At 39.2% G+C, this 27821-nt stretch overlaps 2 pseudogenes; both read right to left on the bottom strand.

Annotated features, from left to right (window-relative positions):
• Positions 1 to 6781, bottom strand: part of LOC100344158 (gliomedin pseudogene) — a 63295-nt pseudogene extending 56514 nt beyond the window's left edge.
• A 3681-nt stretch (positions 6782 to 10462) lies between these two features.
• The window catches only part of LOC100344412 (transmembrane emp24 domain-containing protein 5 pseudogene), a 75070-nt pseudogene continuing 57711 nt past the window's right edge, over positions 10463 to 27821 (bottom strand).

Genomic DNA, 27821 nt, shown 5'->3' with positions numbered 1-27821 from the left:
GGATTTCTGTAGTTCAAGAATTTGTTTTTGAGAACTTCTTAATGTTCTTATCAATTTTTTGAGATCTGCTTCTTGCATTTCTTCTATGTCATCATCCTCATAATCTTGAATTGGGGTGTCTTTTTCATTTGAGGGCTTCATGGTGACTTCCTTGTTTTTATTACCTTGGTTTTTGCGTTTGTTATTTGTCATATTGGAGATATTTGGTTTCTTCACTGTGGTGCTTTTTCTTGTTATACTATGACTCTAGATTAAGTGGACTATCTGTTTTTGATGGAGCCTTAGGGCTTGAGATGGGTGTGGCCTGAGAGCTCTGTTTGGTGTGCCAAAGGTGACACTCCCAGGTTAGGCGTGGTAAACCTCTCTCTCTCTCTCTCTCTCTCTCTCTTTTTATTTTGATTCAAAAGGGAAGTTATTCTGCACAGCTGAACGAAGTTGGAGGTAGTTAGCAGGCAAATGATATACCCACAGGAGCCAGAGATCAGAAGCTCTTTCCCAAGGACCACACAGGGAATCTGTTCGGCCCTCAGAGTGGGCTCAAATTCTCCTTCAGTCTCCCACTGGGTTGCCAAAGTTACGGAATTGTAGCGTCTCTGGAGAGTGCTCACGTGAATTCCATGAGTTCTCTCCCCCACCGTCTCTTTTTTCACAGTCTCAGTTCAGTAGCACCACAAATTTACTAGGTCCTAATCTCCTGTTAATTCGCCCCGCCCAGAGTCAGGTTTTTCTGCTAGGCTCAGGGCAGGTGCAGACCTGAGGTCGCTCTGCTTATGACGTATGTCCAAGATGGCGCCTGCTCTTTGTCTTGCTCGCCCTTGAGAGGTGAGCGGAGAGAGAGAAACCCGTGTCCGTACCAGTCACCTTTTTTTTCCCCTCTCTCTCTCTTCCAGTTAGCTTGGTGAAGTCCCCCCCCCGGGGGTCGTTCCCTCTAGTCTCCTCTCTCCGCTTGCCTGCCGGTGTCTTGGGTTATTGAGGTTCGGCTCACCTCGCATTCCAGCGCTGGTGTGTTGAGTCTGCCGCTGGTGTCCCGAACTGTGGGCTCCCACGCTCTCCACGCAGGTCTGCTCCCCTTCCAGCGCCGATGTGTGGACTCGGAGCCCTGGACGTTCCAAGTCTCCCCGCTGTTGCACTCCCCTTCGAGCACTTGCGCGCAGACCCTGCAGCTTGCGCAGCTCAGTCCCGCGGCTCGGTCCCACGGCTCGGTCCTGCGGCTCGGCTTTCGCTTTCGCGCGGTGGGCGACCTTGTTCTCCCAGTAGGTCCTCCGATTCACGCCCACTGGATCCAGAAGAGTTTCGTCTGCAATATTTTCCTGGTTCTTTTTTCTGAGGCTACCGTAACTCCCCTTTTATTAAACTAAATTTTCCCGGACTATCGGTGCACGCCCTCACTATTCCGCCATCTTGGCTCCCCCGATACTTCCCACTCTTTAGCCCTCTTTTCCTCCCTTGCTTTGACACTCCCTCCTCCTTTCTTTCTGATCTTTCTTTTAATTTTTGCAATTACATACTTTGAATTTGCTTCATAATCGCAGGCTTAATCCTCCACTAAATAAAGTATTCAACAAGAAGTAAGTAGGAAGATCATCATTCCTCAGGAGTATAGACAGGGCTACAAACAATCAAATCTCAAAATCTCAACTTCACTCCTATACGTTACATTTTTCAGTACATTTTTAACTACCACAAATCAGAGAAAATGTGCATTCATCTTTTTTGGGACTGGCTAGTTTCACTAAGCTTAATAATCTCTGATTGCATCCATTTTGTGTGAAAGACAGGATTTCATGTTTTTTTATACTGCCTTTTACTTTACACAGCCCTTGTCTTAATCTGTTTGGGCTTTTTATCAAAATACCTTACAGTGGGTAATTTATAAACAACAGAAATTTGTTTCTCATAGTTCTGGAAGTTAGAAGGTATAAAATATCAAGGTGCCAGCAGATTGGTGCCTGGTGAAGCTTTTTTTCTTTTAGATAGCATCTTCCTACTAGGTTCTCACACAGGGCAGAAGAGGTGAGCAAGCACTAATCTCATTGTGTTTCAACATTTATTTATTTATTTGAAAGGCAGGAGTGAGAGAGAGAGAGAGGAGAGAGAGAGAGAGAGAGAGAAACATTTATTTATTTATTTGAAAGGTGGGGGAGAGAGAGAGAGAGAGAGAGAGAGAGAGAGAGAGAGAATCTTCCATCTGCTGGTTCACTCCCTAAATGGGCACAATAGCTAGGGCTGGGCTAGGCAGAACCCAGGAGACAGAAGCTTCTTCTGGGTCTCCCCTGTTGGTGCAAGGGCCCAAGTACTTGGATTATCTTTTGCTGCTTTCCCAACCACATTATCAGGGAGATGGATGGGAAGTGGGGCAGCTAGGACTTGAACCAGTGCCTATATGGGATGTTGGGGCCACAGGAGGCTTAATCACTATACCACAGCACCAGGCCCACTAAGCCCATTCACGAAGGCTCTGTCTTCATGTCCTGATCATCTCTGAAACACATCCTTCTTAACATACTGCCCCACAACTTCAATTAAATATTAATACATTATTAATATTTAATATTATTAAAAGTGATGTCTCTTTTTAAAATTATTGCACTGGGGATTGGGTAAAAGAAAAAAAATTTTCAGGAGACACATTCAGATCACAGTAGCCAATATTCTCTTTGTATTATATCCTCATCCTACCCCTCTTCCTCTGCTTCTTAATTTATAAAGAGGTTTATTTAGCTCACAGGTGTGGCTCATGGCACAAATTTGTGAGAGAGATGTCATGCAGTAAGAGATGAAGTATGAGTGCAATCCAAGTAAGCTGTGCTTGGTTTAATTACAATAATCCATTCTCTCAGTATCCTCTCCTCTTATAAGAATACCAATCAGGGTGCCAGCGCTGTGGCGGAGTGGGTAAAGCCATTGCCTGCAGTGACCACATCCCATATGAGTGCCAGTTTGAGTCTCGGCTGCTCCACTTCTGATCCAGCTCTCTGCTATGCCCTGGGAAAGCAGTGGAGGATGGCCCAAGTCCTTGGGCCCCTGCATCCACGTGGGAGACCCAGAAGAAGCTCCTGGCTTTGGATCAGCCCAGCCCTGGGAGTTGTGGCCATTTGGGGATTAAACCAATGGATGGAAGGTATCTGTTTTCCCCCTTCTCTCTCTGTAACTCTGACTTTCAAATAAATAAATAAATCTTAAAAAGAAGAATACCGGTCAGTGGATTTTGGCACACCTTAAATGCAGAATGATTCAGTCTCAGGATCCTTGGTTTAATTACATCCATGAAGATCCTATCTCTTTTTTTTAATTTTTATTTAATAAATATAAGATTTCCAAAGTACAGCTTTTGGATTACAGAGGCTTTCCCCCCCTTATAACTTCCCTCCCACCCTCAAACTCCTATCTCCCGCTCCCTCTCCCATCCCATTCACATCAAGATTCATATTCAATTATCTTTATGTACAGAAGATCAATTTAGTATATACTAAGTAAAGATTTCAACAGTTTGCACCCACACAAAAACACAAAGTGTGAAGTACTGTTTGAGCACTAGTTATAGCATTAATTTACATTGTACAACACATTAAGGACAGTGATCCTACATGGGGAGTAAGAGCATAGTGACTCCTGTTGTTGACTTAACAAATTGACACTCTTTTTATGGCATCAGTAATCACCCTAGGCTCTTGTCATGAGTTGCCAAGGCTATGGAAGCCTTTTGAGTTTGCCGACTCTGATCTTGTTTAGACAATAGTCAAAGTGGAAGTTCTCTTCTCCCTTCAGAGAAAGGTACCTCCTTCTTTGATGACCCATTCTTTCCACTGGGATCTCACTTGCAGAGATCTTTCATATAGGTTTTTTTTTTTTTTTTTTTTTTTTTTGCCAGAGTGTCTTGGCTTTCCATGCCTGCAAAACTCTCATGGGCTTTTTAGCCAGATCTGAATGCCTTAAGGGCTGATTCTGAGGCCAGAGTGCTGTTTAGGACATCTGCCATTCTAGGAGTCTGCTGTGTACCCCATTATTCCCATGTTGGATAGTTCTCTCTTTTTAATTCTATCAGATAGTATTAGCAGGCACTAGTCTTGTTTATGTGGTCCCTTTGACTCTTAATCATTTCATTGTGATCAATTGTGAACCAAAATGGATCACTTTGTCTAGTGAGATGGCATTGGTACATGCCACCTTGATGGGATTGTATTGGGATCCCCTGGCACGTTTCTAACTCCACCATTTGGGGCAAGTTCGATTGAGCATGTCCCAAATTGTACAGCTTCTCCCTCTCTTATTCCCACTCTTGTATTTAACAGGGATCACTTTTCAATTAACTTTAAACACCTAAGAATAATTGTGTGTTAATTAAAGAGTTCAACCAATAGTATTAAGTAGAACAAAAAAATACTAAGAGGGATAACGTATTAAGTTGTTCATCAACAGTCAGGACAAGGGCTGATCAAGTCAATGTTTCTCATAGTGTCCATTTCACTTCAACAGGTTTCCTTTTTGGTGCTCAGTTAGTTGTCACCAATCAGGGAGAGCATATGATATTTGTGCCTTTGGGACTGGCTTAATTCACTCAGCATGGTGTTTTCCAGATTCCTCCATTTTGTTGCAAATGACCGGATTTTGTTGTTTTTGACTGCTGTATAGTATTCTATAGAGTACATGTCCCATAATTTCTTTATCCAGTCTACTCTTGATGGGCGTTTAGGTCTTAGCAATTGTGAATTGAGCTGTAATTAACATTAAGGTGCAGACAGCTTTTTTGTTTGCCAATTTAATTTCCATTGGGTAAATTCCAAGGAGTGGGATGGCTGGGTTGCATGGTAGAATTATATTAAGGTTTCTGAGGAATCTCCAGACTGACTTCCATAGTGGGTTAACTAGTTTGCATTCCCACCAACAGTGGATTTTTGTCCCTTTTTCCCCACACCCTCGCCAGCATCTGTTGGAAAATTTCTGAATGTGAGCCATTCTAACTGGGGTGAGGTGAAACCGCATTGTGGTTTTGATTTGCATTTCCCTGATTGCTAGTGATCCTCAACATTTTTTAATGTGTCTGTTATCCAGAAGATCCTATTTGTAATAAAGTTTGCGTGACGAGGTTCTGGTAGGACATGAATTCTTGAGGAACACAGTTCAGCCCATTATTGTTGCTAAAATGATACAAAGAGTTCCTATATATTCTTCTCTTTCACTTCAGTTTGCAATCTGGAGTGGTCCTCTTCTCAAACGAGACAAACCAAGTAAATATTTATGTTGCAGTTAATTCATGCCCATTTGTGTAAGGTCATGCCCCATGCCATTTCACACACTTCACACAGGGAGTCCTTGTCAGGGCCTACAACATCAGAGGTGTGATGCCAGATCCGGTTCCAGCCTTTGTGCTGTGGAAAATTTGAAAATATTATTCCTATTCTTATTCCCTGGGATCTAACTTGGGTATTGATTGTTAGGAGACTTGCCCTTTGTAAGTTAAACTTTAAATTTTGAAATGATGCAGATTCTTTTGCAGTTGAAATATGTAGTAGATGAAGGTTCCATATTCCTGTTCCTATTTCCTTCATTGGTGACTTCTAAAACTAAAGTGTAGTATAATAAGCTTGATATTGACTTGTAAGACAATTCATCATCTTACTTAGATTTCATCATTCTTATACTCGTGTGTGTGTGTGTGTGCATGTGTATTTAGTTCTGTGCAAAAATCATCTTAAAAAAAATTCCGCTATGGAGAGGGTGCCAGCTTGGAGACAAAGGTAAGATCAGACTGTGGAAACCCATGGTGATATAGCTGGAGGGAGAGCATGGAGTGAGTTTGGCCTGGAACCCTAGGGGCTAGAGAGTATCTATAGACCCAATGGAAGTAAAAGGGGTATGTTTCTCTCACCCCAACCTTCCTACAGCAGTGCCCAGTGCCTGACTGAGAGAGGGCAGGTGCCATACTGGACATAAGTGGCAGCTGTGGAAGCCCTTGTGTGTGCCCATAGAAATTGGCTAGGACAGGACATCATCTTCTCAGCAGTACTGGTGGCAGTGGTGGGGGAGGACAACATTTGGCCAGTGGCTTTTGTGTATGCCTGTGAGCCAGAGATTCTAGCAGAGGGGAAAATCTGCATTCCCCACTGACTTTGAGCCTGGCTAGGATGATTGAGAGGGGGCTGGGCAACTACATAAGACTGTGAGACATCTTTAGCCTCCCAACTTTAGCCTCTCAACCACAGGCTCTGGAGCTCAAGCCACCTAGGCAGAGCACTCACAGACAGCTGGCTCAGGGAACACCTGCCTCTCTGTGGTCCAGACAGATTGGTGGGATGGAGAAGACCCGGTGCACCCAGAGACTGAGGGGGCCTTGTGTGCTGAGACTGTGGGGACTCAGTGGCTGCATGAGAAGGCACAGGGATTAGCTGGGTCTCTGGGCAACCACTGTGTATGGCTCCACACACTCAGCTCCCTGGTTGCCTAGGCTAGTCATTGCAGCAGGATCTGTGCTTGGAATGAGGATAGCACAGATCATTTGTGTGGTTCACATGGCAGTGTGGATGAAGGTTGAACCACCGAGGGATAACACCTGGACATTGATTATTTTGTAGCATAGAGGTAAGGGTGTGATCATACCAACAGATGTGACAATTCTGCCCCCACTTCTGTTAACAAGAGCAGATCTACCATGCGCAACCTGGGTGTTACTCTGGATACTTGCCACACCCTGGAGCACTGACCAGAGGCCCCTGGCCATAACCAGCACACACCTCTTGGTATTCATTGAAAGTGCAGATGTTCCACTAAGCCACAGAGGCATAGTTCAAGATAAAAGCCATCAGAGGAAAAAAATCAAGTATCTCCCCAAATGCCCAAAAATAAACACAGACATTCAAGAAACAAGAATAAGGAAGACAATATGATCCTGCCCATGAGAACATGACAACATTTCACTCTCACTATTGCTGTTTAATATAGTCCTAGAAGATTAGACAGAACCATTAGGCAAGCTAAAGAAATCAAGGCAACTGGAAAGGAGAAAATCAAACTACCCTATTTGCAGATGACATTATTCTTTATATCTGAAACATTCCACTAAGAGACTATTGGTAGTCATAAAAGAGTTTGATAAAGTGTCGGGATATAAAATTAACACACAAAAATAAATAGGCTTTGTATAAACAGACAATGCCATGCCTGAGAAAGGACTTTTAAAATCATTCCCATTCACATTAGGTAAAAAAATTAAACACATTGGAATAAATTTAACCAAAGATGTCAAAGATCTATGTGAAGAAAATTACAAAACATTAAAGAAAGAAAGAGAAGAAATTAAGAAATGGAAAAAAATCTTCCATATTCATGGATTGGAAGAATCAATATTATCAAAATGTCTATACTACCAGAAGCAATTTACAGATTGGATGTGATCACAATCAACATACCAACAACATTCTTCGCAGATCTGGAAAAAATGATGCTGAAATTCATATGGAGGAAGAGGAGACCTTGAATAGCTAAAGCAATCTTATAGAACAAAAACAAAGCTGGAGGCATCACAATACCCAATTTTAAGACATATTACAAGGCAGTTATAATAAAAACATCCTGGCACAAGTACAAAAATAGATGGATAGGCAAATGGAACAGAATAGAAGCAGCAGAAATAAATCCAAACATCTACAACCAACTTATAGTTGACTGTGGAGCTAAAACCAATCCCTTGAGCAAGGACAGTCTTCAACAAATGCTACTGGGAAAACTGGATTTCCATATACAGAAGTATGAAGCAAGACTCCTACATTACACCTTACACAAAAATCCATTCAAAATGGATTACAGCCCTAAATCTGTGACCCGATACCATCAAATTGTTCAGGAACATTGGGAAACCCTGCAAGACTTTGGTATAGGCAAAGACTTGTTAGTAAAGACCCTGGAGGTACAGGCAATCAAAAGTAAAATTCACAAGTGGGACTACATCAAATTTAGAAGCTCTGTACTGCAAAAGAAACACTCAGGAAAGGGAAGAGGCAACTGACATAATGACAGAAATTATTTGCAAACTATGCAACAGATAAAGAATTCATAACCAGAATATATAAAGAGATAAATATACTCCACAACAACAAAACAGAGAACATAGTTAAGAGATGGGCAAAAAGACATTTTTCAAAAGAGGAAATCCAAATTGCCAACAGACACAAGAAAAAATGTTCAGTATCACTAGATGTCAGGGAAATGCAAATCAAAACCACAATGAGGTTTCACATCATCCCAGTTAGAATGGCTTTCATACAGAAATCAACAAACAACAAATGCTGGTGAGGATGTGGGGAAAAAGGTACCCTAATTCACTGTTGATGGGAGTGTAAACTGTTAAAATCATTATGGAAGATAGTTTGGAGATACCTCAAAAATCTGAATATAGACCTACCTTATGACCCAGCCATCCCACCCCTGGAAATTTGCCCAAGGGAAATAAAATCAGCAAATAAAAGTGTTATCTGTACCCCCATGTTTATTGCAGCTCAATTTACAATAGCTAAGACATGGAATCAACATAAATGACCATCAACTGAAGACTGGATAAAGAAACTGTGGGATACGTACTTTATGGAATACTACACAGTGTTAAAAAACGATATCCAGTCATTTGCAACAATATGAATGAATCTGGAAAACGTCATACTTAGTGAAACAAGCCAGTCCCAAAGGGCAAATACCATATTTTCTCTCTGATCTGTGGTAACGAATACAGCACCTGAAAGTCAATTTGTAGAAGTCAGATTGACACTTTGGAAAACAATGACTTGAACAGCCCTTGTCTTGACTCTCTGGGAACAGTTTTTTTTTCTTTTCTCTTCTTCATACTTATTGTTGAATTCTTTACTTAACATAGAGTTAATCATATGTGTATAAAGTCAACTTAAAAAATATCGAAGTAAAAAATAAGAGTGGGAGTAAGGGAGGATGAATTTGTTACTATAAAGCTGTATAGTTCTGCATACATTGCTATAGACTCACATCTTAGGTTACAGTTTAAAAACTTGCCATGGGACCCCAAATCCCATCAAGCTGAGTGAAAAACATGCCATATTAACTGTTAAAGTGACCATATTATGTGTTAAAGTGGTCAGATAGGTAGGATTAAGTGTTAAACGGATCATGTAAATAAGATCAAGGGTCTGGTAATAATAATAGATAGAATTAAAAAGGAGAGACTGTTCTAACATGGCAAACACACCACACAGCAGACTCATAGAATGACAATCATTCTAAACAGCGCTTTGACCTCAGAATCATCCCTTAAGGCATTCTGGTCTGGCTGAAAAGCCCATGAGAGCATTTTAGGCACAGAAAGCCAAGACACTGTGGCAAAACTGTCCTGCATGAAGGGTCTCTGTGAGTGAGACCCCAGGGGAATGAAGTGGCCATTGAAGAAGGATGTACTTTTCTTTGAAGGGAGGAGAGGACTTCTACTTTGCTTATGGCCTTTTCTAAATATCGAAGGAATTTGTGGACTCAAAAGGATTCCATAGCCTTGGCAACTCATTTTAAGATACTCGGGTGATCACTGATGTCATACATAAGGTTGTTAACTGTTAAATTAAAAAAAGGAGTCACTGTGCACTTACTGTCCATGCAGGACCTCTGCCCTCAATGAGTTGTATTATGAGTATTAACTGTAAAACTTGTTCTTAGTTTTTTTTTTTTTTTTTTTTGGTGTATGTGCAAATTGTTGAAATCTTTACTTAGTATAGACTCAGTATTCTGTGTATAAAAAAAATTCTCTTGGAGAAAAATAAAGTTAATTATGTTTCTAAAAAAAGTGAAATTTACTTCAAGATACAATGACTTTGAATAGCTCTTGTCTCCACTATTGGGGAATAGCTTTTTTTTTTTTATTTTGTTTATGGTTTTCTTCCCATGCAAATTTTTGAACTCTTTACTTAGTATAATCTTCTGTGTATAAAGTTAATTGAAAATTGATCATAGTAGAGAAATAGACTTGGGATGGGAGAGGGAGGAGAATGAGGAGTGAGAGAGTGGGTGGAAGGGTAGGTATGGTGAGAGGAATCATTATATTCCTTAAGTTGTACTTATGAAATGCATGAAGTCTGTATTAAATAAAAGGTTTCTTTGGGGCAGAAAAATAAATTAAAAATAAATAAAAAAAACCAGATTATTTGGGATTGCATTTAGGCCGCATGCTGTTATTTAAATCACCTATGTCATTAGCAATTTTTTTAAACTTAGGAAAATGCAGTTATTACTATGGCTTCATTCAGTTAATTCTATATTTGATAAAATACTCTCATTATATACTTACATACAGGCGTATTGATAAGATTACTTACAGAGAAAGTGAATATTTCCCTTTAACATTAAAATTATACTTGTTTCACACTGAATGGCAATGCTTGAAAGCATTTTGGAAGACAATGTTCTTAACTGTGAGAGTTTATTGCATTTTTCCATCCTCTTTTTTTTTTGAGTGTTAAGTATTCTTGCTTGGAGTTTTAAGTTCTACCTTCCCTCTTATCATCAATAGGACTTTCAGCATATAAACTTGAATGGCTAACATCAACAGCATCACCACCAAATTAACCGTAGTCCAGAAATTGACTTATCAAAATTAGTTTCTTGTATGTTTCTTGTATGAGAGCTTCAAATGCTCTCAGCAGAGTTTGAATATGGTCACTTTTGCTTAGTCTGGACTTGATGCTATTAGTGGATTCCTGGGTATCTTCCAGTTTCATGCCTAGCATTTCTGTGCTGATAATATATTTCTTCCAATCTTCTTGTTCTTGTGCCTGTTCTCCCATATTATCAAGGATTAATTCAAAGAAAACCACCTTCTCAGAAGTAGTGCTAAATGTATTGTCAAAGTAGAACCATGTAGTCACCATCTTCCATCTCTACAGTGTGAACTGCATCTGATTTTCTTTGTTCAAAAACTAAGGTTTTGCCTTCTGGAGAGGCAAGATGAAAGTAGGTATCTTGTAGTACTTCATCTAAAACTTGGTACTTGATCTCTGGCGAGGCCCTTAGCAGTATAGGCTGGTAGAAACACTCCTTCTGGTCAGTTGGAAGGGTAAAGATGAAGTCACAGTCTAAGGATGGAGTAAAGCCTGCCACCCCTGGCAGGACAGCCAAATCTTGTTGCCTATGCCTACTGGGCAATCCTGGGCTGGACAAGTGTAGGATACTGGTGCCTCTGCTCAGCTTTTCCTCCCTGGATTCCTCCTCTTGGTTGGCAGAGAAACCTGGAGTCCCTTAGAAATTCGGGTGGCCACTGCCAGTGACAAATGCTCTCTCTCAATATAATTCTAACATTTAATAGATTTCCTTCAGAGGAAGATCAAAGTATTGATTAGTATTGCATGCTTTTGGATGTATCACACTACCTTCTTCATGTTTCCTGTTTTCTTATGTTGACATCTGCATATCTGGTGTAATAGTCCTTTCTTTGTGGTATAGGTTTTTATTGGAAAGGAGTTTATAGTTTAGATGGAATGCAAGGTATCACTTGGCTTGTTGCTTCAGCTTTGGTTCTAGGTGAAACCAGAAGTATAACCTTTGAGTAATTTCTTTTGTTTTAGTCAACATCAGCTGTATCTACAGCAGTTTGTAGGGTGAGAAGTTTAATTCTGAGGTGAATGTGGACTTCCCAGGATATTTATCTTCATTCCCCAGGGAAATCCTTGTCAGTTACATTGGAGATTGTGATAGCCAGGGTCTTGTTCTTGGCCCTGAGGGACACAAAGTGGACTGCTACCCCTTTCCATTGGAAAACCTGAGTGATTCTCGGGCTTGTGGGCCAATAATTGTAGCTCTAGGAAGGTCTGATATGGATGGGCCCTTCCTTAGGCCCTGCTGGACAGTGCAACTAGTGCTGAAGCATATAACACCAACAGCCTTAGTCCCAGGACTGGAAGATGTAAACAGAATTCTGCTTGGGCCCTACAGGGTAACTGCAAGATATGTAGTAGCTTTTGCACTTCAGGTATGGTTCTAGAGAGGTGGACTATAGGAATGTAGCTCTGCAGGTCCCACTATCCACTGGGTTTTAGGAAATTAGTACTTATTGTTAAAGTCCTGGCATTGTAGGGTAGGGTACAGTGAGGTTATTACCTAGATCTTACAGAGTGGTAGTGGAGTGTTGACGATAAACCACCTATCTGAGCAGAGCAATGCAAATAGAGCACTTCTGTATCCAAAAAAAAAAAAATTACAAAAAATCAGCCAAACGAGGAGCTGGTTTAAAAAAAAATAAACAAAATTGACACACCATTGGTCCTACTAACTAAAAAAAGAAGAGAAAAGACCTAAATCAATAAAATCAGAGATGAAAAAGGAAATGTAACCACAGACACCACAGAAATAAAAAGAATCATCAGAAATTACTACAAGGACTTGTATGCCAGCAAACAGGGAAATCTATCAGAAATGGATAGATTCCTGGACACATGCAACCTACCTAAATTGAACCAGGAAGACATCGAAAACCTAAACAGACCCATAACTGAGACAGAAATTGAAACAGTAATAAAGTCCCTTCCAACAAAGAAAAGCCCAGGACCAGAAGGATTCACTGCTGAATTCTACCAGACGTTTAAAGAAGAACTGACTCCAATTCTTCTCAAACTATTCAGAACAATCGAAAAAGAGGGAATCCTCACAAATTCTTTCTATGAAGCCAGCATCACCTTAATTCCTAAGCCGGAAAAAGATGCAGCTTTGAAAGAGAATTACAGACCAATATCCCTGATTGACATACACGCAAAAATGCTCAATAAAATTCTGGCCAATAGAATGCAGCAACACATCAGAAAGATCATCCACCCAGACCAAGTGGGATTTATCCCTGGTATGCAGGGATGGTTCAATGCTCACAAAACAATCAGTGTGATACACCACATTAACAGACTGCAGAAGAAAAATGATGTGATTATCTCAATAGATGCAGAGAAAGCATTTGATAAAATACAACACACTTTCATGATGAAAACTCTAAGCAAACTGGGTGTGGAAGGAACATTCCTCAATACAATCAAAGCAATTTATGAAAAGCCCACGGCCAACATCCTATTGAATGGGGAAAAGTTGGAAGCATTTCCACTGAGATCTGGTACCAGACAGGGATGCCCACTCTCACCACTGCTATTCAATATAGTTCTGGAAGTTTTAGCCAGAGCTATTAGGCAAGAAAAAGAAATTAATGGAATACACATTGGGAAGCAAGAAGTCAAACTATCCCTCTTTGCAGATGATATGATTGTTTATTTAGGGGACCCAAAGAACTCTACTAAGAGACTATTGGAACTCATAGAAGAGTTTGGCAAAGTAGCAGGATATAAAATCAGAGCACAAAAATCAACAGCCTTTGTATACACAGGCAATGCCACGGCTGAGGAAGAACTTCTAAGATCAATCCCATTCACAATAGCTACAAAAACAATCAAATACCTTGGAATAAACTTAACCAAGGACGTTAAAGATCTCTACGATGAAAATTACAAAACCTTAAAGAAAGAAATAGAAGAGGATACCAAAACATGGAAAAATCTTCCATGCTCATGGATTGGAAGAATCAATATCATCAAAATGTCCATTCTCCCAAAAGCAATTTATACATTCAATGCAATACCAATCAAGATACCGAAGACCTTCTTCTCAGATCTGGAAAAAATGATGCTGAAATTCATATGGAGATGCAGGAGACCTCGAATAGCTAAAGCAATCTTGTACAACAAAAACAAAGCCAGAGGCATCACAATACCAGATTTCAGGACATACTACAGGGCAGTTGTTATCAAAACAGCATGGTACTGGTACAGAAACAGATGCATAGACCAATGGAACAGAATAGAAACACCAGAAATCAATCCAAACATCTACAGCCAACTTATATTTGATCAAGGAACCAAAACCAATTGTGGGGCTCCATGGGATGCACAGCCATGGAGCCCCCACGTCAAGGTCGGTCTGATAGCTGTTGCTGTGTCTTTATCACAAGGCGGATGTTGCTAGTTTCGGTTAGGGCAATGCTTTCCTACAGTCGGGACTTTCCAGAGGAGTTGAGAATGTTGTAAACAACAAGATGGCGCCAAGGACCACCTGGTGAGCCTGCCTGCTGCATGACACCTCATCTGATTGGCCCGAGGACACGTGCACACTGTGTGAACAGACAGCAGATTGGAATGTTCTGTGCATGGACTTGAGCCCACTTGCAATTGGCCAGATTTTGTATATAAGCTGTGTGCTGAGGAAGGAGGGGGCTTTTCTGTCCACTCTTCTCCCTTCATTCTTTCTCTGTCGCTGTTATTTTCTTATTAAAAGTCTACTGAAGACCGATAAGCTGCGAACAGTGTCGTTCCTTTGCAGGCAAGGGAGTGACAACCAATTCCTGGAGTAAGGAAAGTCTATTCAATAAATGGTGCTGGGAAAATTGGATTTCGACATGCAGAATCGTGAAGCAAGACCCCTACCTTTCACCTTACACAAAAATTCACTCAACATGGATTAAAGACTTAAATCTATGACCCAACACCATCAAATTATTAGGGAGCATTGGAGAAACTCTGCAAGATATAGGTACCGGAAAAGACTTTTTGGAAAATATCCCAGAAGCACAGACAGTTAAAGCCAAAATTAACTATTGGGATTGCATCAAATTGAGAAGTTTCTGTACTGCAAAAAATACAGTCAGGAAAGTGAAGAGGCAACCAACAGAATGGGAAAATATATTCGCAAACTATGCAACAGAAAAAGGGTTGATACCAGAATCTACAAAGAAATCTAGAAACTCCACAACATCAAAACAAACAACCAACTTAAGAGATGGGCCAAGGACCTCAATAGACATTTTTCAAGAAAGGAACAGAAATGGCCAACAGACACATGAAAAAATGCTCAAGATCACTAGCAATTAGGGAAATGCAAATCAAAACCACAATGAGGTTTCACCTCACCCCGGTTACAATGGCTCACATATACAAATCTACCAACAACAGATGCTGGCGAGCATGTGGGGAAAAAGGGACACTAACCCACTGTTGGTGGGAATGCAAACTGGTCAAGCCACTATGGAAGTCAGTCTGGAGATTCCTCAGAAACCTGAATATAACCCTACCATACAACCCAGCCATCCAATCCTTGGAATTTACCCAATGGAAATTAAATTGGCAAACAAAAAAGCAGTCTGCACGTTAATGTTTATTGCAGCCCAATTCACAATAGCTAAGACCTGGAACCAACCCAAATGCCCATCAGCGGTAGACTGGATAAAGAAATTATGGGACATGTACTCTATAGAATACTATACAGCAGTCAAAAACAACAAAATCCGGTCATTTGCAACAAGATGGAGGAATCTGGAAAACATTATGCTGAGTGAATTAAGCCAGTCCCAAAGGGACAAATATCATATGTTCTCCCTGATTGGTAACAACTAACTGAGCACCAAAGGGGAAACCTGTTGAAGTGAAATGGACACTATGAGAAACAGTGACTTGATCAGCTCTTGTGCTGACTGTTGATGTACAATTTTATACTTTATCCATTTTAGTATTTTTTTGTTCTACTTATTACTATTGGTTGAACTCTGTAAATAACACACAATTATTCTTGGGTGTTTAAATGTTAACTGAAAAGTGATCCCTGTTAAATATAAGAGTGCGAATAAGAGAGGGAGGAGATGTACAATTTGGGACATGCTCAATCGGACTTGCCCCAAATGGTGGAGTTAGAATCATGCCAGGGGATCCCAATACAATCCCATCAAGGTGGGATGTACCAATGTCATCTCACTAGTCCAAGTGATCAATTTCAGTTCACAAGTGATCACACTGATAGGTCTAAGAGTCAAAGGGATCACACAAACAAGTCTAGTGTCTGCTAATACTAGCTGATAGAATAAAAAAGGGAGAGAACAATCCATCATGGGAAGCAGGATACACAGTAAACTCATAGAATGGCAGATGTCCTAAATAGCACTCTGGCCTCAGAATCAGCCTTTAAGGCATTCGGATGTGGCTGAAGAGCCCTTGAGAGCATTTTAGGCATGGAAAGCCAAGACACCCTGGAAAAAAAAGGAAGACCTAAATGGAAGATCTCTGAGAGTGAGATCCCAGTGGAAAGAAAGGGGCCATCAAAGAAGGAGGTACCTTTCTCTGAAGGGAGGAGACAACTTCCACTTTGACTATGACCCTGTCAGAATAAGATCGAAGCCGGCAAACTCAAAAGGCTTCCATAGCCTTGGCAACTCATGACTAGAGCCTAGGGAGATTACTGAGGCCATAAACAAGAGTGTCAAATTGTTAAGTCAATAACAGGAGTCACTGTGTACTTACTCCTCATGTGGGATCTGTCCTTAGTGTGTTGTCTAATGTGAATTAATGCTATAACTAGTTCTGAAACAGTATTTTACACTTTGTGTTTCTGTGTGGGTGCAAACTGATGAAATCTTTACTTAATATATACTGAATTGATCTTCTGTATATAAAGAGAATTGAAAATGAATCTTGATGTGAATGGAATGGGAGAGAGAGCGGGAGATGGGAGGGGTGTGAGTGGGAGGGAAATTATGGGGGGGGAGCCATTGTAATCCATTAACTGTACTTTGAAAATTTATATTTATAAATAAAAAATTAAAAATTAAAAAAAAAATAAATCTTTAAAAGGAAAGAAAGAACGCCCATGTAACCAAAGATTTATTTCCAAATTTTTGCCATAACCCTTGAAATATCCTTATTTTTAAGCTGTTGCTTGGAGCTCACCAATGATTTCGGGACTTCACTGTAGTGACAACATCTTTATGGGTTTTTAAAATAAAGGGTAGTTTTTCACACATGTTGTCAGCTGTAGTTTGGCTAGGTGCTCTGTTCCCTATTTTATATTGATACAGATAATGAAGTCTTCATCTCAAATATTTCCTGTCACTGTGGCAGAGGGAAGAAAATTTTAGAGGCCCCTACACTGGTTATTATATGGCTTAACCTTGAAATGATACATGTCAGTTCTTGTTACAATTCATCACATAGCTTTACTCAATAATAAGAGAAATAAGAAAAGCAATCTAATCCAGAGGGAAGAAATGAAAATATCTTGAGTTGTGACATTTATGATGCCTAGGGAAGTATCACATTAGTTGTTTGCTATTACAAACAATTTTGCAAAGAATAACCTTGTACATCTATTGCTTTGCAAGTATATCTGTAAAAACAAATTCTCAAAAATAGGACGGCTGGACCAAATGTTATAACATTTGTAATTTTCATAGATATTGTCAGAGGTGCTTTATATAGTAAGTTCTGCAATTAATTTAAAATTTGACTTGTAAAATTTCAAATTATTCATGAAATATTTAGAATGCATTGAGTAAATAAATTTCAATGGATTTATGAGCTGTGTGGGAGCTATATTATGCAGACCTTTATGATAAATTTCACAAGGGTATTGGAAATGACATTGAGTTAGAGTTAGAGAGGGATTATGTACAGCTAAAATGATTCAGCAAGTTGAGCATAGTGGATGTATCATTCTCTATCATACCTCCCCTAATGTCCTTCTTTAAATCGTTTGTAGCTACAAGAGCAATAACTTTGGAGTAAGAGCACCTGAATTAAAATCCCCTTCCTTAAGTTCCTGGTTCATTTTGGAAAGTTGCTTAAATTTTTGGTTGCCAACATATTCTTCCCATAAATCCTCAAAAAAAATTTTTGTTATATTAACTCTTTGCTTCTGTATCATCTTGTAATGTAACTCATGCTATAAATTACCACGGTCAATCCCTGAATTTCTCAGCAACCTAAAATCCAAACAATAGCTAACTTCATCTGCTTGCTTGAGATTAGAAGAACAATTATTTCAAAGGTGTCAGGCTGATTAACCAACCATTTTGAATGAAAAACAAAAACTGTATATCCTCATTCAAATGTGGAAGTTAAAAAAGTTGATCTCATAGAAGAGAGTAGAATACTTGTCACAGGAGTCTAGAAAGAGCAAGGGATTTTGGATAGAAGGAGACTGGATGACAGCAACCAAAATAGAGTCAGAGAGGAGGAATAAGTTATACTGTTCTACAGTGCAGCAGAGTGAGGCAATAGTTTACAAAATTTTATTACCATGCTGTTTTGATAACAACTGCCCTGTAGTATGTCCTGAAATCTGGTATTGTGATGCCTCTGGCTTTGTTTTTGTTGTACAAGATTGCTTTAGCTATTCGAGGTCTCCTGCATCTCCATATGAATTTCAGCATCATTTTTTCCAGATCTGAGAAGAAGGTCTTCGGTATCTTGATTGGTATTGCATTGAATGTATAAATTGCTTTTGGGAGAATGGACATTTTGATGATATTGATTCTTCCAATCCATGAGCATGGAAGATTTTTCCATGTTTTGGTATCCTCTTCTATTTCTTTCTTTAAGGTTTTGTAATTTTCATCGTAGAGATCTTTAACGTCCTTGGTTAAGTTTATTCCAAGGTATTTGATTGTTTTTGTAGCTATTGTGAATGGGATTGATCTTAGAAGTTCTTCCTCAGCCGTGGCATTGCCTGTGTATACAAAGGCTGTTGATTTTTGTGCTCTGATTTTATATCCTGCTACTTTGCCAAACTCTTCTATGAGTTCCAATAGTCTCTTAGTAGAGTTCTTTGGGTCCCCTAAATAAACAATCATATCATCTGCAAAGAGGGATAGTTTGACTTCTTGCTTCCCAATGTGTATTCCATTAATTTCTTTTTCTTGCCTAATAGCTCTGGCTAAAACTTCCAGAACTATATTGAATAGCAGTGGTGAGAGTGGGCATCCCTGTCTGGTACCAGATCTCAGTGGAAATGCTTCCAACTTTTCCCCATTCAATAGGATGTTGGCCGTGGGCTTTTCATAAATTGCTTTGATTGTATTGAGGAATGTTCCTTCCACACCCAGTTTGCTTAGAGTTTTCATCATGAAAGTGTGTTGTATTTTATCAAATGCTTTCTCTGCATCTATTGAGATAATCACATCATTTTTCTTCTGCAGTCTGTTAATGTGGTGTATCACACTGATTGTTTTGTGAGCATTGAACCATCCCTGCATACCAGGGATAAATCCCACTTGGTCTGGGTGGATGATCTTTCTGATGTGTTGCTGCATTCTATTGGCCAGAATTTTATTGAGCATTTTTGCGTGTATGTCAATCAGGGATATTGGTCTGTAATTCTCTTTCAAAGCTGCATCTTTTTCCGGCTTAGGAATTAAGGTGATGCTGGCTTCATAGAAAGAATTTGTGAGGATTCCCTCTTTTTCGATTGTTCTGAATAGTTTGAGAAGAATTGGAGTCAGTTCTTCTTTAAACGTCTGGTAGAATTCAGCAGTGAATCCTTCTGGTCCTGGGCTTTTCTTTGTTGGAAGGGACTTTATTACTGTTTCAATTTCTGTCTCAGTTATGGGTCTGTTTAGGTTTTCGATGTCTTCCTGGTTCAATTTAGGTAGGTTGCATGTGTCCAGGAATCTATCCATTTCTGATAGATTTCCCTGTTTGCTGGCATACAAGTCCTTGTAGTAATTTCTGATGATTCTTTTTATTTCTGTGGTGTCTGTTGTTACATTTCCTTTTTCATCTCTGATTTTATTGATTTAGGTCTTTTCTCTTCTTTTTTTAGTTAGTAGGACCAATGGTGTGTCAATTTTGTTTATTTTTTTTTAAACCAGCTCCTCGTTTGGCTGATTTTTTGTAATTTTTTTAGATTCAATCCTGTTGATTTCTTCTCTGATTTTCATTATTTCTCCTCTCCTACTAGATTTGGGTCTGGTTTGATGCAGATTTTCTAGATCCTTGAGATGCATTGAAAGCTCATCTATTTGGTGCCTTTCCCATTTCTTGATGTAGGTACCTATTGATATAAACTTTCCTCTTAACACTGCTTTTGCTGCGTCCCATAAGTTTTGGTATGTTGTGCTGTTATTCTAATTTACTTTCAGAAAGTTTTTGATTTCTCTTTTAATTTTTTCTATGACCCAGTGTTCATTCACGAGCATGTTGTTTAATCTCCATTTGTTTGCGTATGCTCTAGGGATTCCTGAGTTGCTAATTTCCTACTTCATTCCGCTGTGGTCTGAGAAACTGCATGGTATGATTCTAATTCTTTTGAATTTGTTGAGACTTGCTTTATGGCCTAGTATGTGGTCAATCCTAGAGAAGGTTCCATGTACTGCTGAGAAGAATGTAAATGCTTTATATGTAGGATGAAAAGTTCTGTATATATCTGTTAGATCCATTTGGGCTATAGTGTCATTTAAATCTACTGTCTCCTGTTTGATCTTCTGTCCTATTGATCTGTCTATTTCTGAGAGTGGAGTATTGAAGTCCCCCAGTACTATTGTATTGGGGTCTATGTCCCCCTTAATTCCCTTAACAAATCTTTTAGATAAACTGGTGCCCTGTAGTTAGGTGCATATACATTGATAATTGTTATATCTTCCTGTTGAATTGATCCCTTAATCATTGTATAGTGTCCCTCTTTGTCTCTCTTAACAGTTTTTGTGGTAAAATTTATGTTGTCTGACATTAAGATGGCTATGCCCGCTCTTTTTTCATTTCTGTTGGCATGGTATATCTTTTTCCAACCTTTCACTTTCAGTCTGTATGGATCTTTGTTGGAAAGATGTGTTTCCTGTAAGCAGCAAACAGATGGGTTTTGTTCCTTAACCCAATCAGCCAATCTGTGTCTTTTAACTGGACAGTTCAGGCCATTCACGTTCAATGTGACTAATGATAAGTGGTAACTTTGCCCTGCCATTTGCCAAAGATATTTTCTAATATATGCTTTGAATTCCCTGTGATCTTTTGCTGTGAGCTTTCCTTCCTTTACCTTCTTTCATATTGATGACCATGTTTCTGTGTTTCTGTGTGCAACACATCATTAAGCATCTTTTGCAGGGCTGGACGAGTGGCAACAAATTCTTTCAATTTCTGTTTGCTATGAAAGGTCTTTATTTCACTTTGATTCACAAATGAGAGTTTTGCAGGATATAATATTCTGGGCTGCCAGTTTTTCTCTCTTAGTACCTGGGCTATATCTCGCCATTCCCTCCTAGCCTGTAGGGTTTCTGATGAGAAGTCTGCTGTGAGTCTAATTGGAGATCCTCTGAGAGTAATCTGATGTTTCTCTCTTGCACATTTTAGAATCTTTTCTTTCTGTTTCACTGTGGTGAGTTTAATTACAACGTGTCATGGTGAGGATCTCTTTTGGTAATGTGTACTAGGGGTTCTGTGAGCTTCCTGCACTAAGATGTCTTAGTCCTTCTCCAAACCTGGGAATTTTTCTGCTGGTGTCTCACTAAAAAGGCCTTCTAATCCTTTCTCCCTCTCCATGCCTTCAGGAACTGCTAGAACCCAAATGTTGTTTTTCTAATCGTATCCTGTAGATTCCCGACAATATGTTTTAGATTTCTAATTTCCTCTTCTTTTCTTTGGTTTGACTGTATCCTTTCCTGTTCTCTGTCTTCTAAGTCTGATATTCTCTCTTCTGCTTCACGCATTCTGTTTTTAAGGCTCTCTAATGTGTTTGTCATTTGATCTATTGAATTCTTCATTTCATTATGATTTCTCATCACTATCACAGTTTCCTGTTGTACTAGTTGTTTCATTTCATTTTGATTCCTCATTAATATTTCATTTTCGGCAGAAAGATTTTCTATGTTGTCCATTAAGGATTTCTGTAGTTCAAGAATTTGTTTTTGAGAACCTCTTAATTATTTTATCAATTTTTTGAGATCCACTTCTTGCATTTCTTCTATCTCATCATCTTCATTATCTTGAATTGGGGTGTCTTTTTCATTTGGGGGTGTCATAGTGTCTTCTTTGTTCTTATTACCTCGGTTTTTGCGTTTGTTGTTTGGCATATTGGAGATATTTGGTTTCTTCACTGTGGTGTTTTTTCTTGTTATACTATGACTCTAGATTAAGTGGACTGTCTGTTTTTGATGGAGCCTTAGAGGCATGAGATGGGTGTGGCCTGAGAGCTCTGTTTGGTTCCTCAGGGTTAAGGTTGTGCCAAAGGACATGCTCCCAGGTTAGGCGTGGTAAATCTCTCTCTCTTTATTTCTTTTTTTTGATTCAAAAGGGAAGTAATTCCGCACAGCTGAACAGAATTGTAGGTAGTTAGCAGGCAAATGATATACCCACATTCCAGAGATCAGAAGCTCTTTCCCAAGGACCACACAGGGAATCTGTCCTGCACTCAGTGTGGTCTCAAATTCTCCTGCAGTCTCCCACTGGGTTTCCAAGGTTACCGAATTTTAGCATCTCTGGAGAGTACTCACGTGAATTCCGTGAGTTCTCTCCCCCACCGTCTCTTTTTTCACAGTCTCAGTTCAGTAGCACCACACATTCAGTAGGTCCTAATCTCCTGTTATTTACCCCCCCCCCCCCAGAGTTAGGTTTTTCTGCTAGGCTCAGGGTCGGTGCAGACCTGAGGTCGCCCTGCTTATGATGTATGTCCAAGATGGCGCCTGCTCTTTGTCTTGCTTGCCTATGAGAGGTGAGAGGAGCGAGAGAAACTCGTGTCCATATCGGTCACTTTTTTTTTTCGCTCTCTTTCTAGTTAGCCTGGTTTACTTTTACCCACGGGGTTGTTCCCTCTAGTCTCCTCTTTCTGCTTGCCTGCCGGTGTCTCGGGCTATTGAGGTTCTGCTCACCTCGCGTTCCAGCACTGGTATGTTGAGTCTGCCGCTGGTGTCCCAAACTGTGGGCTCCCACACTCTCCACGCAGGTCCACCAAAGTCTTAACTCCAGAGATTGATGTTTGCTCAAGTTTTACTGAGGCAGTTTGAGCTTCTTCAATTTTCCTCCTCCCCTTCCAGCACTGGCACGCAGACTCTGCGGCTCCCGTGGCTCCAGTGGCTCTGGTGGCTCCCGCAGCTCCCGCGGCTCGGCTTCCACGCGGTGGGCGACCTTGCTCTCCCCCTAGGTCCTCCGAGTCACAGCCACTAGATCCGGAAGTGTTTCCTCTGCAATTTTTTCCTGATCCTTTTCCTGAGGCTACCGTAACTCCACTTTTATTAAACTATCTTTTCCCGGGCTATCGGTGTGTGCCCTCACTATTCCGCCATCTTGGCTCCACCTATTTATTTATTTTAAGTCTGAGTTACACAGAGAAGGAGAGGCAGGGAGAGAGAGAGAGAGAGAGAGGTCTTTTCTCCATTGATTTACTACTCAGATGACCACAATGGCCAGAGCTGAGCTGATGCAAAGCCAAGAACCAGGAGCTTCTTCCAAGGTCTTGGGCCATCTTGTACTGCTTTCCCAGACCATGGTAGAGAGCTGGATTGGAAATGGAGCAGCTGGGACTCTAACTAGCATTCATATAGGATACTGGCACTGGAGACAGAGGTTTTACCCACTACACCACAGCACAGACACCAAGCAATTGATTTTTAAAAAAATTTATTTAAGTTATATAAGTTTTATGTATTTCATTTATACAGATTCAGGAATATAGTTACACTTCCCTCCCTACCATGCCTCCTGCCCATTCTCCAAAACTTCCTCCTCCTAAATCTCATATTCCCACTCTTAATTTTTACAAAGATCTATTTTCAGTTTACTTAATGATTATATGACCCTACAGTAAGTAAAAGAGTTCAACAAAGAGTATGTAGAAAAATAAACACTGTTCCTTAATGGAAGAGACAAGGACCATAAGCAAGCATAAAATCTCAAAATGTCTATTTCACTCAAATACATTACATTTCAGTTACTCTATGAGTTACCTCGTATCAGGGAAAACATATCATATCTGTTTTTTTGGTACTGGCTTATTTCACTAAGTATAATTTTTCCATTTGCATTCATCTTGTTGCAAAAGACAGGATTTCATTTTTTTTTAATTACAGCTTAGTAGTACTCCATAGTTTATATATAGTATAATTTCCTTATCTAGTCAACAGTTGATGGACAGGTAGATTGAATCCATATCTTTTTTTAACTTTTATTTAGTAAATATAAATTTCTAAAGTACAGTTAATGGATTACAATGGCTCCCCCCCATAATTTCCCTCCCACTCACACCCCTCCCATCTCCCGCTCCCTCTCCCATTCCATTCACATCAAGATTCATTTTCAATTCTCTTTATGTACAGAAGATCAATTCAGTATATATTAAGTAAAGATTTCATCAGTTTGCACCCACACAGAAACACAAAGTGTAAAATACTGTTTCAGAACTAGTTATAGCATTAATTCACATTAGACAACACATTAAGGACAGATCCCATATGAGAAGTAAGTACAGAGTGACTCCTGTTGTTGACTTAACAATTTGACACTCTTGTTTATGGCATCAGTAATCTCCTAGGCTCTAGTCATGAGTTGCCAAGGCTATGGAAGCCTTTTGAGTTTGCCGGCTTCGATCTTATTCCAAGAGGGTCATAGTCAAAGTTGATTCCATATCTTAGCTATTGTGAATTGTGCTGCGGTGAACATGAGGGTACATATAATTGTTTCATATGCTGATTTCTTTTGGTTTGGGTACATTTCCAGAAGTGTGATGACTGGATCATGTGGTAAGTCTGCTGCATGTTCAATCTGTGTGCATGCTGGAAGTTGGTTGACCACTGTAAGTTTATGTTTTTTGAATAAATTCAGTCTGTCTGTGAAAAAATACATTATTAGTGCTTATGTTGTATGAAATATGTTATTAGTTAATTATTTTATTCTCACACGAGATAAGGGGGGAATACATAAACAGTAAGGGTTTTATTACTCTTTTTGCATTTCATTTGGACTTTGCTTTACTATTTAACAGTTTAATTTTTCTCCTGGCCTCCTCTAGGGGGCAACTTAAGCTAACATATCTTTTGGCTGAATGAGTAAACATCACTGTACTAGAAAAATTATGTCAAATGCCATGCCACTAAAATGAATGTTGTCTAAGCAAATTTGGTGGCATTTGCTTCTGTTCATGAAATCAACATGAATGCAGATATTTCAGTGATTTTAAGTTCTTACAATCTATAGGGCGTTAAACTGTGATGCTTATGTGGAGGCAGAGAAAATGAAGAAGACACAGATCAGTGTTTTTAAAATTTTATTTAGTTATTTTTAACTCTGGAATTTTAATTTTTAATTTTAATAGACATACAGTTGTACATATTTATAAAGTACTATGTTTTTTTTTATCATATGTATTCATTGTGTAATGCTCAACCATGGTAAATATTTTACCCTTTCAAGCATTTTACATTTCTGTTCAGAGAAAGCATCCAAAATATCATCTTCTATTTTTTTAAAATAATTTTTTATTTGTATTAGGAGGACATATTTCATGTATTTCATATACATAGATTTAGGAGCATAGTGATACTTCTCACTGTACCCTCTCTCCCACCCACATTTCCACCTTCTCTCCTCCTTTCTTTCTTATTTTTTAATTTTTACAATGATATACTTTCTTTCTTTTTTTAAAAGATTTATTTTTTATTTGAAGGTCAGAGTTACACAGAGAGGAGAGGCAGGGAGAGAGAGAGGTCTTCTATCCGCTGGTTCACTCCCCAATTGGGCGCAACAGCCGGAGCTGCACCGATCCAAAGCTAGGAGCCAGGAGCTTCTTCCAGGTCTCCCATGTGGGTGCAGGGGCCCAAGGATGTGGGACATCTTCTATTGCTTTCCCAGGCTATAGCAGAGAGCTGGATTGGAAGAGGAGCAGCCGGGACTAGAACCTGCACCCATATGGGATGCCAGTGCTTCAGGCCAGGACATTAACCCGCTGAGCCACAGCACTGGCACCACAATGATATACTTTCAGTTTATTTTATAATCATAAGCTTAACCCTGAAATTAGTAAAGAACTCAACAAATAGTTAAGAAGAACAAAATATTGTTTTTCAACAGTGGAAACCAGGACTGTAAACAACAATCAAATCTCAAAATGTCAATTTTTCTCATAAATGTTATAATTTTTTGTGCTTCATTAGTTACCACAGATCATGGAAAACATATGATATTTACCTTTTTGGGACTGGTTTATTTTACTAAGTATAATGGTTTATGATGGAATGCTATATTCTGAAGTTTTCCATCTGCTTAAAGGCCAAACTAAGCATTTGGGAAGACCACAGAATCAGAAGTCAGAGTGTACTACCTTGCATACCTATATGTACTTTCCTCTGTCTGTGTGCAAGAATACCAGTTTTTTTGTTGGCCATGGATTTGTCATTGATTGCCTTGAATGTTCCTTCTATACCTAATTTGCTTAAGGTTTTCATCATGAAACGATGTATTTTATCAGATGCTTTCTCTGCAGCTATTGAGATAACCATAGTTTTTTGTTCTTCAGTTTGTTAATGCAGAACTTCCTACCCCTACCTAACTATAACTTACTTGCTATTAATTAACAATGTCATGTGCCTCTTACAATGGTACACTCCCTAGCATCTGGTAATCACTCTCACATTCCTAAATTCTATAAGATCAACATTTTTAAGATTTCATAGAGTAAAATAATGTGGCTAATTTTTGAAATTGACTTATTTCACCTAACATAACACCCTCCAATTCCATTCATGTTGTTTCAAATGACAAGATTTCATCCTCTTCTCATTTTTTTAATACCTGAGAAGTATTTTATTGTGTACATGTACCACATTTTCCTTATGCATCATCAGTGGCTAGACACTTTGGTATTTCCATTCTTGGCCACAGTAATAGTGCTGCAATTCATATGGAGTTCAAATGTCTTTTTGAGAGTGTGATTTTGTTTTTTTGAACATATACACATTAGTGGGATTTCTGGATTATATGGCAGTTCTATTTTTAGTTTTTTGAGGAAACTCCATTTTGTTTTACACACTGGTGTACATCCCCATTAACTGTACATGCTCCCCTTTCCCCATATTCTCACCAGCATTAGTTATCTTTTGTCTTTTTGATCATGGCTAGGCTAACTAGAATGACATCTATAATTATAATTTTAATTTTCCTAATGACTAGTAGTGTTGAGCATTTTTTTTCATATCCCAGTTGATCATTTGTATGTTTTCCTTTGAGAAATGTTTATTTAGATCTACTACTAATTTTTTAACTTCTATTTAATAAATATAAATTTCCAAATACAGCTTATGCATTACAATGGCCTTTCCCCCGCCAAAGCTTCCCTCCCACCCATAATCCTCCCTTCTCCCGCTCCCTCTCCCCTTCCATTCACATCAAGATTCATTTACAATTCTCTTTATGTACAGAAGATCAATTTAGTATATATTAAGTAAAGATTTCAACAGTTTGCACACACACAGAAACACAAAGTGTAAAGTACTGTTTGAGTACTAGTTATAGCATTAATTCACATTGTACAACACATTAAGGACAGAGATCCTACATGAGGAGTGCACAGTGACTCCTGTTGTTGACTTAACAAATTGACACTCTTGTTTATGGCATGAGTAATCACCCAAGGCTCTTGTCATGAGTTGCCAAGGCTATGGAAGCCTTTTGAATTTTCAGCTGCGATCGTATTTAGACAAGGCCATGGTCAAAGTGGAAGTTGTCTCCTCCCTTCAGAGAAAGGTACCTCCTTCTTTGATGGCCCATTCTTTCCACTGGGATCTCACTTGCAGAGTAGATCTACTGCTAATTTTATATTAGATTATTTGATTTTTTTCTATTGAGTTGTTTGAGTTCCTTTATATTCTTCTTATCAGTGCCGTTTCAGATGTATAAATTGTAAATATTTTCTCCATTCTGTTGGTTTTATCTTTACTCTGATGATTATTTCCTTTGCAGAAGCTCTTTAGTTTTATGAAATCCCATTTATCTATTTTCTACTTTTGTTTTCTGTGCTTCTAAGATGTAATCCAAAAATATTTTCCAATT

This window comes from Oryctolagus cuniculus, chromosome 5 (assembly GCF_964237555.1).
Source record: "Oryctolagus cuniculus chromosome 5, mOryCun1.1, whole genome shotgun sequence".
Classification (NCBI taxonomy): Eukaryota; Metazoa; Chordata; class Mammalia; order Lagomorpha; family Leporidae; genus Oryctolagus; species Oryctolagus cuniculus.
This window is presented reverse-complemented; position numbering and strand designations above follow the sequence as displayed.